The following is a 9,063-nucleotide window of genomic DNA, read 5'->3' as shown; positions in this document are numbered from 1 at the left end:
ACAACTGTCGGCTGAGCAAGTGCGAATCACACTCTGTGCAGGAGCAGGATGGCTCCTGAAGTGGGAAAGAGTTGGGAGGATCCCTTCCCCGCGCCCCCTCTTCCGCCGTCTGATACAGCTGGCCTTGTACGCATCCTGTTCAGCTTCTCATTGCAACAACACTGCGACATTTGGACAGGCACCGTCGGTGACTGCACCGAGGTACGAGTTGCCACATAGCGTACTGCGCGCCGGGGCTGTGCGTGACAGGAGCACGTGTTAGAAATTCAATCATGGGCAGCATCGCTCACCCACCCCCACCATCGGCCCGGCAGCTTATGGGGATGATCTGATTGAGGTGTTTAAAGCGATTCGGGGATTCAATAGAGTCGACACAGAGAAACTATGGGGAGGCCAGAACAAGATGTCTCCACTTGTGGGAGACCAGAACTAGGGTCTATAAATATAAGATAAGTCACTAATAAATCCAATAAGGAATTCAGGAGAAACTTCTTTACCCAGAGAGTGGTGAGAATGTGGAACTCGCTGCCACAGGCAGTGGTAAGAGTCAGGATCACAGCTTACTCACAGACACTCAAAGGGTCTTAGGAATTATAAGGGATTATATTAAGGCAGCGATAGTTCAAATATTGTCAAACACAACACACAATCAAGATAGACATAGTAGACATACGACCATGACAAGTAGCTGGTACTAGTCCCGATTGGACAGACGACTGGTGGCATGAAACGTTCCTATCTTCACCGTCTGCCCTGAAACGCCTTCTGGGTCTTTTATTCACTTTTTAGGGGTGGGCCTGGTATAGGATATTGGCAGAGAATGGCATGTCGAGAACTTTGCCTCAACTCTTGGGTGAAACCTTCCTCTTCACATCCTCCCGTGGTTGGAGTCAGACAGGCCATTCTTGGCCTTCAGATGTTTGGAGCTGCCCGTTAGCAGTTATCGATGTTCACGCTGCTCGAGCCGCTTTAACTAATGTCCCATGGGGTGAATCCTTCAATTCTAACACCAGTCTGAAGAGGCTTTTTGGTCTCGTTATTTCTTCCAATCCACTTTCCGATTTCTTAGAGTGTTTGAGGTGAATAGCATCGATGGATTTAAGGGGAAGCTGGATAAACACACAAGGGAGAAAGGAATAGAAGGATATGGTGATGGGGTGAGATGGAGAGGGGTGGGAGGAGGCTCGTGTGGAGCAGAAACACCGGCACGGACTTGGTTGGGCCGAATGCCCTGTTTGTGCGCTGTACATTCAATGTAGCCCATTGTATTAGAACATAAGAAATAGGAGCAGGAGTAGGCCATACGGCCCCTCGAGCCTGCTCCACCATTTAATACGATCATGGCTGATCTGATCATGGACTCAGCTCCACTTCCCCGCCCACTCCCCATAACCCCTTATCCGCTTATCATTTAAGAAATTGTCTCTGTCTTAAATTTATTCAATGTCCCAGCTTCCACAGCTCTCTGAGGCAGCGAATTCCACAGATTTACAACCCTCTGAGAGAAGAAATTTCTCCTCATCTCAGTTTTAAATGGGCGGCCCTTTATTCTAAGATCATGCCCTCGAGTTCTAGTCTCCCCCCATCAGTGGAAACATCCTCTCTGCATCCACCTTGTCAAGCCCCTTCATAATCTTATACGTTTCGATAAGATCACCTCTCATTCTTCTGAATTCCAATGAGTAGAGGCCTAACCTAATAAATGCAAGCCCTTCCTTTCACTATCCTTTATATTGGCTCTTGGGCTTTGAAAAACAGCCGAGAAAATAAATGGCAGTGCTGATTTAATTTTATTTTTGATTCTCCCTGCAGCTAAGGTGCAGCAGGGCGATTCCTTGGGCCTGGCACTGTAACCGAGCAGAATCAGGCAGAGGGCTGGGATGTGTGAAGCCCACACGATGCCCACGTTTATCCCCAGGCGATGCTCCCCCCCACAACTACTCCCATATGGCAGTTCCGGCCTCCACTGATGCACAGGTGTTCCTGCCCCAGTCAGTCACGTGTTACATAAGAACATAAGAAATAGGAGCAGGAGTAGGCCATACGGCCCCTCGAGCCTGCTCCGCCATTTACTACGATCATGGCTGATCTGATCATGGACTCAGCTCCACTTCCCTGCCCGTTCCCCATAACCCCTTATCCCCTTATCGTTTAAGAAACTGTCTATTTCTGTCTTAAATTTATTCAATGTCCCAGCTTCCACAGCTCTCTGAGGCAGCGAATTCCACAGATTTACAACCCTCTGAGAGAAGGAATTCATCCTCATCTCTGTTTTAAATGGGTGGCCTCTTATTCTAAGACTATGCCCTCTAGTTCTAGTCTCCCCCATCAGTGGAAACATCCTCTCTCTATCCACCCTGTCGAGCCCCCCCATAATCTTATACGTTTCGATCAGATCACCTCTCATTCTTCTGAATTCCAATGAGCAGAGGCCCAACCTACTCAACCTTTCCTCATAAGTCAATCCCCTCATCTGCGGAAACAACCTAGTGAACCTTCTCTGAGCTGCCTCCAAAGCAAGTATATCCTTTCGTAAATATGGAAAACAAAACTGCACGCAGTATTCCAGGTGTGGCCTCACCAATACCCTGTATAGCTGTAGCAAAATTCCCCTGCTTTTATACTCCATCCCCTTTGCAATAAAGGCCAAGATTCCATTGACCTTCCTGATCACTTACTGTCCCTGCATGCTAACCTTTTATGTTTCATTCACAAGGACCCCCAGGTCCCGCTGTACTGCAACACTTTGCAATCTTTCTCCATTGAAATAATAACTTGCTCTTTGATTTTTTTTCTGCCAAAGTGCATGACCTCACACTTTCCAACATTATACTCCATCTGCCACACAGACACACAACTCCTTCTTGGAGCCTCTACCACTGCAGCACAGTGACAGCGGAGCGTGCTGACACACAGCGTGACTCAGCGTGGGCGGGCCCGAGAGTGGGGAGAGAGGTTCCGCACCCGCTTTTAGGGGCAACGACCCCCCCCCCCCACCCCACCTCCCTCACCTTGCCCACTGAGGTGAGGTCAGCTCATTTAAATATTGTGAGGTCAGGGGTGAAAGGGCGAGACCAGCTGTTGCACTTAACGCTGACCTGCTGAAGGCATATGGAGTTAATGACAACTTGGTTTTATACAGCGCCGTTTAAGACAGAAAAACGTCCAAAAGCGCTTTACAGCAGTGTTATCAAACAAAATTTGACACCGAGCCACACAAGGAGAAATTAGGGCAGGTGACCAAAAGAGGTAGGTTTTAAGGAGCGTCATAAAGAAGGAAAGCGAGGTAGAGAGGCGGAGAGGTTTAGGGAGGGAATTCCAGAGCTTGGGGTCTAGGCAACAGAAGGCACGGTTACCGATGGTTGAGCGATTATAATCAGGGATGCTCAAGAGGGCAAAATTAGAGGAGTGCAGATATCTTGGAGGGTTGTGGGGCTGGAGGAGGTTACAGAGATAGGGAGCGGGCGAGGCCCTCGAGGGATTTGAAAATAAGGATGAGAATTTTAACATCGAGGTGTTGCTGGAGTGGGAGTCACTAGGTCAGTGAGCACAGGGGTGATGGGTGAGCGGGACTTGGTGTGAGTTAGGATATGGGCAGCAGAGTTCTGGATGAGGTCAAGGTTGAAGATGGGAGGCCGGCCAGGAGAGTGTTGGAATAGCCGAGTCTGGAGGTAACAAAGGCATGGATGAGGGTTTCAGCAGAAACTTCAGTGGATCATGTCAACATTGTGGCTACAAGAGCAGAGCAGAGGCAGTGTTGCTCTGTGGCCAATGACTCACCACTTGACCTCTCAAAGCCTCCCCACCATCCACAAGGTTCCAGGCAGGCGTGAGATGAAACACTCCCCACTGCCTGGGATGGGGGGCAGCTCCAACAACACCCAACAAAACCGACACCACAGCGGGAGGGGACAGCTCACTTGATCGGTGCCCATCACTGGATTTAGTTTCCACCAACTGAGCTCAGGGCAGGGGTCACAGGGCAGAGGTCAGGGGTCACGGGGAGGGGGACCAGGGGAGGGGTCCACAGGTCAGGGGTCACTGGGAGGGGGAACAGGGGAGGGGTCACTATCAGCACCTACCGCCCAATGGGAACCATGGCGGATAGCGGAGATATACCTGCCTCTCACCATTCTGCCTTCATTGATCCTTGCCACTATTTTCCCGGGGGGGGGAGGGGGAAGGAGGGGCCGCGACACTCCCAGGGTCCTACCTGTTTCAGGTGGGATCCTAATTATAATATGCTAATCAGGATCCTACGACCTACGTAGGACTCCAACTCTAATTTTAGGTGTCAATGGGCTGGGTTTGCTGCTTCTACATCTGCTGCACATTGCAAATTTCCAATCCTATTTCCGTGCCATAGTCTGGCGTGCAGTACAGAATGGTACGGCCCATCGTCCCTACAGAAATGACCAGAACTGGTGGCAGATTCCAGTGGGCCTGGTCTGATCTGTATTAAACTCACAGTGAATGATCTGTTTTTACAGCCAGTGAAGTACTATTAGAGTGTAGACACTGTTGTAATGTGGGAAACCCGGCAGCCAATTTGCGCACAGCAAGCTCCCACAAACAGCAATGTGATAATGAGCAGATAATCTGTTGTAGTGATGTTGATTGAGGGATAAATATTGGCCCCAGGACACCGGCGATAACTCCCCTGCTCTTCTTCGTATTGTGCCCTGGGATCTTTTACGTCCACCTTGAGAGAGCAGACAGGGCCTCGGTTTAACGTCTCATCCGAAAGACGGCACCTGTGACAGTGCAGTGCCCCCTCAGCATCGCACTGGGAGTGTCAGCCTGGATTATGGGCTTGTCATGGTCGACGTTATATAGTCCTTTTTAGAATCCTAAAAACGCAATTCGTATTGTCTCTTGTCCAGTGAGAACACGGCTTGGTCTTGTGGCTAAAGCATCACCTGCATTTAGGTTTTGTTGGCCCTGGAGTTATAGCCGTGACAGCACAGGAGGAGCCGGCACTGCCTATCCCAGTCTAATTCCACCTCCCAACCCGTTCCCCACATTCCTTTATATTCTCCCTTTATCCAATTCCCTTCTGAACAGTTTTGCAGTGACTGACTGTCTGTAGCGAGTCATCTTCCAATCACTCTCCCTGTGAAGACAAAGGGGTGGAGATTGGTTCTGGCCGTTGTTGAGACGGTGTCACTGCCCGAGTGCTGGTTTTAGCACTGGGCGTTAGACGCAGCCTCAAAGCCCTAAATTCAGTTCTTTAGGCCCAAAGATGAGAGAGCAGCGCTAACGAGTGTCGTTACCCATCCTCGGGCAGGAGCTCAGGAGGGCCGCCACTCTAGGAAAAAAAACAGGAGGAAAAAAAACCCCGAAAACTTCCCCGATCCACACACACACTTCCCCACTCGTAAAACTAATGAAAACATGCAGAAATAAAGAAAGAGAGAAACTTACCTTCCTTTCTGGGCGCGTCCGCCCGAGATCCGCTCTTCAACCACCACTTTTTCCAGGCTGTTTATACGGCAGCCGTACAAAGCGAATATCGCGACAGAGGCGTTCTACGCTGGGTGACGTCACCATGCGGGGGGCGTTAGCCGGCACAGCGTTGCCTCTTGGCGCCTCTGCCAAAGAGCCGACTGAGCGTAGGACGAGGCGTCGACGCCGCTTACCGTCGAAGGTCAGCTGTTTGCCGCCTCCCGCCGGCGGTAACGGGCGACATCCACAACCGAATTTCAACCCCAAAATCTTTCAACTTCCCCCTTCATTTCTCTCAGTCCTGTGTTAGCAATTCCCCAGAAAAGAGAAGATGGATGGGCGACCTGAGAGGGGTCTTTACAATTATGAAGGGGTTTTGATCGGGTTAGATGTAGAGAAGATGTTTCTACTCGTGGGGGAGACCAAAACGAGGGGCCATCAATATAAGATAATGACTAATAAATCCAATGGGGAATTCAGGAGAAACGGCTTTACCCAGAGAGCGGTGAGAATGTGGAACTCGCTACCACAGGGAGTGGTTGAGGCGAATAGTATCGATGCATTTAAGGGGAAGCTACAAGAGGGAGAAAGGAACAGAAGGATATGGTGATAGGGTGGGATGAAGAGGGGTGGGAGGGGGCTGGTGTGGAACGTAAACACCGGCACGGAGCAGTTGGGCTGAATGGTCTGTTTCTGTGCTGTCATTCGATGTTATTCACCAACCAGTTCAAACAATCCTTCCTTATTTACTCTCTCGGAGCATTTACAGAAAGAAAGACTCGCCTTTCTACATCACCTTTCACCAGCTCAGGACGACCCAAAGTTCTTCCCAAAGGAATTACTTTTGGGAGTGTGGTCATTGCTATACTTCAGGAAGGCCCCTTAACCGTCTCCATTCTAATTTTCAGAACCTTGAATGTATAAATCAAAATAATTTATAACTGCTCAAATTCAGTTAGCAGGTGGCTGCTCAGGTGTGTTTTAATCACAACAGAGGTAGTTCTTTGAACTCACGATTTCAACAAAGCCTTTGTTTATGGTTGCTCACTTCAAGGGGCAAGTTCGACCCGAGTGTAAACGGGATCGTTACTTCTGAAGCTGCTCTTACAGAGTCCCTTTCCCAATCATTCTACTTACAGTTCCTGCGTTTGCAGACCTGCAGCGGAATGAATCTCAGCAAGATTGTAGCTGCCTACAATGTCATGCATTTATGCAGCGTCTTCAACAGATAGACATTAACGGTTTCTGCCAATCTTCCACCGGAGTTACGCTGGCCGATTTGGGACAGTCCCCTTCCTCCTGAGGAAATTCCCAGAACTAGTTCCCAAACCTGAGGCGCATCTCCTAAATCTAGCGAAGCTGTAAAATCTCAATGAATCTTGTTTCCGGAGGCAGGGTAATTTTCCTCCATCAGCCCGACCAAAGCAAGGCTTCACATTGAAGCACCAAAGAGGAAATCTATCCTTAAATACAGCCTAATTTTCCTTAATTTCCTGCCGCTACACTGCCTAATTTTCCTTAATTTCCTGCCACTCTCCTGCCCCTATTTTTCCTTTTTACGCTTCTGTGCCAACAGTGCACGGCTTTTGATTTAAGTCTTGCACAGCAAGACTTCGTTTAGTTGATTCTCTCAAATCAGCAACTCAGGAGTGGGGTTTCCGAGCTCCAATGGAGCTTCTTGGCTACAATAAGCCCATTGGGCAGGCAACAATGGAGTCTCCCTTTGCTCTCTCCTCAGAAAAAGGGCAGAGATCCAGAGGAGGGGGGGCGGAGGAGCATGGAGGGGTCAAAGGGCAGAGACCCAGGGTGGGGGTCCAGGGCTGACGTCCGACAGGTGAAACTTCCTGTGAAGTGAATCTCTCTTCCCAGACTGTGAGGGGCTTCGCAGTGATTACTCAACATCTACCGCTCGGCCATCGCGTGTCTCACACGTCAGATTGTCTGCATCGGGAACTCGTCCTTGTGTCGATGTTTGATGAACCATGGGAGAGAAGTGACTGAACACGCGCTCCAGCTCACCCCCTGCCATAGGTCGCGCCTTCGCTGTCTTCTCAATCTGGTTGCTTGAGCGCGCACGGCAGCGCTTCCCAAACCCGCAGCCCCCACGCCCTCGAGGGACAGGGGCAGCAGGTGCATGGGAACACCATCACCTGCAAGTTCTCCTCCAAGTCACACGCCTTCCGGACTTGGAAATAGATCGCCGTTCCTTCATCGTTGCTGGGCCAAAGACCAGGAACTCGCTCCTTAACAGCTCTGTGGGAGCACCTTCACCACACGGACTGCAGCGGTTCAAGAAGGTGGCTCACCACCACCTCCTCAAGGGGCAATTCGGGAGGGACAGTAAATGCTGGCCAGTAAATGTCAGCTGTGGCTCAGTGGCTAGCACTTTGTCTCTGAGTTTGAAGGTCAGAAGATTAGAAGGGTCAAGTCCCGTTCCACAGGCTTGAGCACATAATCGGACTGCTGCACTGTCGGAGGTGTCGTCTTTTGGATGAGATGTTAAATCGAGACCTTGTCTGCCCTCTCAGGTGGATGCAAAACATCCCATGGCACTATTTTGAAGGAAGAGCAGGGGAGTTCTCCCAGGTGTCCTGGCCAATATTTATTCTTCAATCAACATCACTAAGAACAGATTGTCTGGACATTATCACGTTGCTGTTTGTAGGATCTTGCTTGTGCGCAAATTGGCTGCCCCGTTTCCTACAACGAGGTTGGGGGTAATATATTAGCATGGATAGAGGATTGGCTAACTAACAGAGAACTGAGAGTCGGGATAAATGGTTCATTCTCTGGTTGGCAACCAGTAACTAGTGGGGTGCCGCAGGGATCAGTGCTGGGACCCCAACTATTTACAACCTATATTAACAACTTGGAAGAAGGGACTGAGTGTAACGTAGCCAAGTTTGCTGACGATGCAAAGATGAGAGGAAAAGCAATGTGTGAGGAGGACACAAAAAAGCTGCAAAAGGACATAGACAGACTAAGTGAGGGGCAAAAATTTGGCAGATGGAGTATAATGTTGGAAAGTGTGAGGCCATGCACTTTGGCAGAAAAAAAATCAAAGAGCAAGTTATTATTTAAATGGAGAAAGATTACAAAGTGCTGCAGTACAGCGGGACCTGGGGGTACTTGTGCATGAAACACAAAAGGATAGTATGCAGGTACAGCAAGTGATCAGGAAAGCCAATGGTATCTTGGCCTTTATTGCAAAGGAGATGGAGTGTAAAAGCAGGGAAGTCTTGCTACAACTATATAAGGTATTGGTGAGGCCACACCTGGAATACTGCGTGCAGTTTTGGTTTCCATATATACGAAAGGATATACTTGCTTTGGAGGCAGTTCAAAGATGGTTCACTAAGTTGATTCCGGAGATGAGGGGGTTAACTTATGAGGAAAGGTTGAGTAGGTTGGGCCTCTACTCATTGGAATTCAGAAGAATGAGAGGTGATCTGATTGAAACGTATAAAATTATGAGGGGGCTTGACAAGGTGGATGTAGAGAGGATGTTTCCACTGATGGGGGAGACTAGAACTAGAGGGCATGATCTTAGAATAAGGGGCTGCCCATTTAAAACAGAGATGAGGAGAAATTTCTTCTCTCAGAGGGTTGTAAATCTGT

Source organism: Pristiophorus japonicus, chromosome 7 (genome assembly GCF_044704955.1).
Source record: "Pristiophorus japonicus isolate sPriJap1 chromosome 7, sPriJap1.hap1, whole genome shotgun sequence".
Classification (NCBI taxonomy): Eukaryota; Metazoa; Chordata; class Chondrichthyes; family Pristiophoridae; genus Pristiophorus; species Pristiophorus japonicus.
This window is presented reverse-complemented; position numbering follows the sequence as displayed.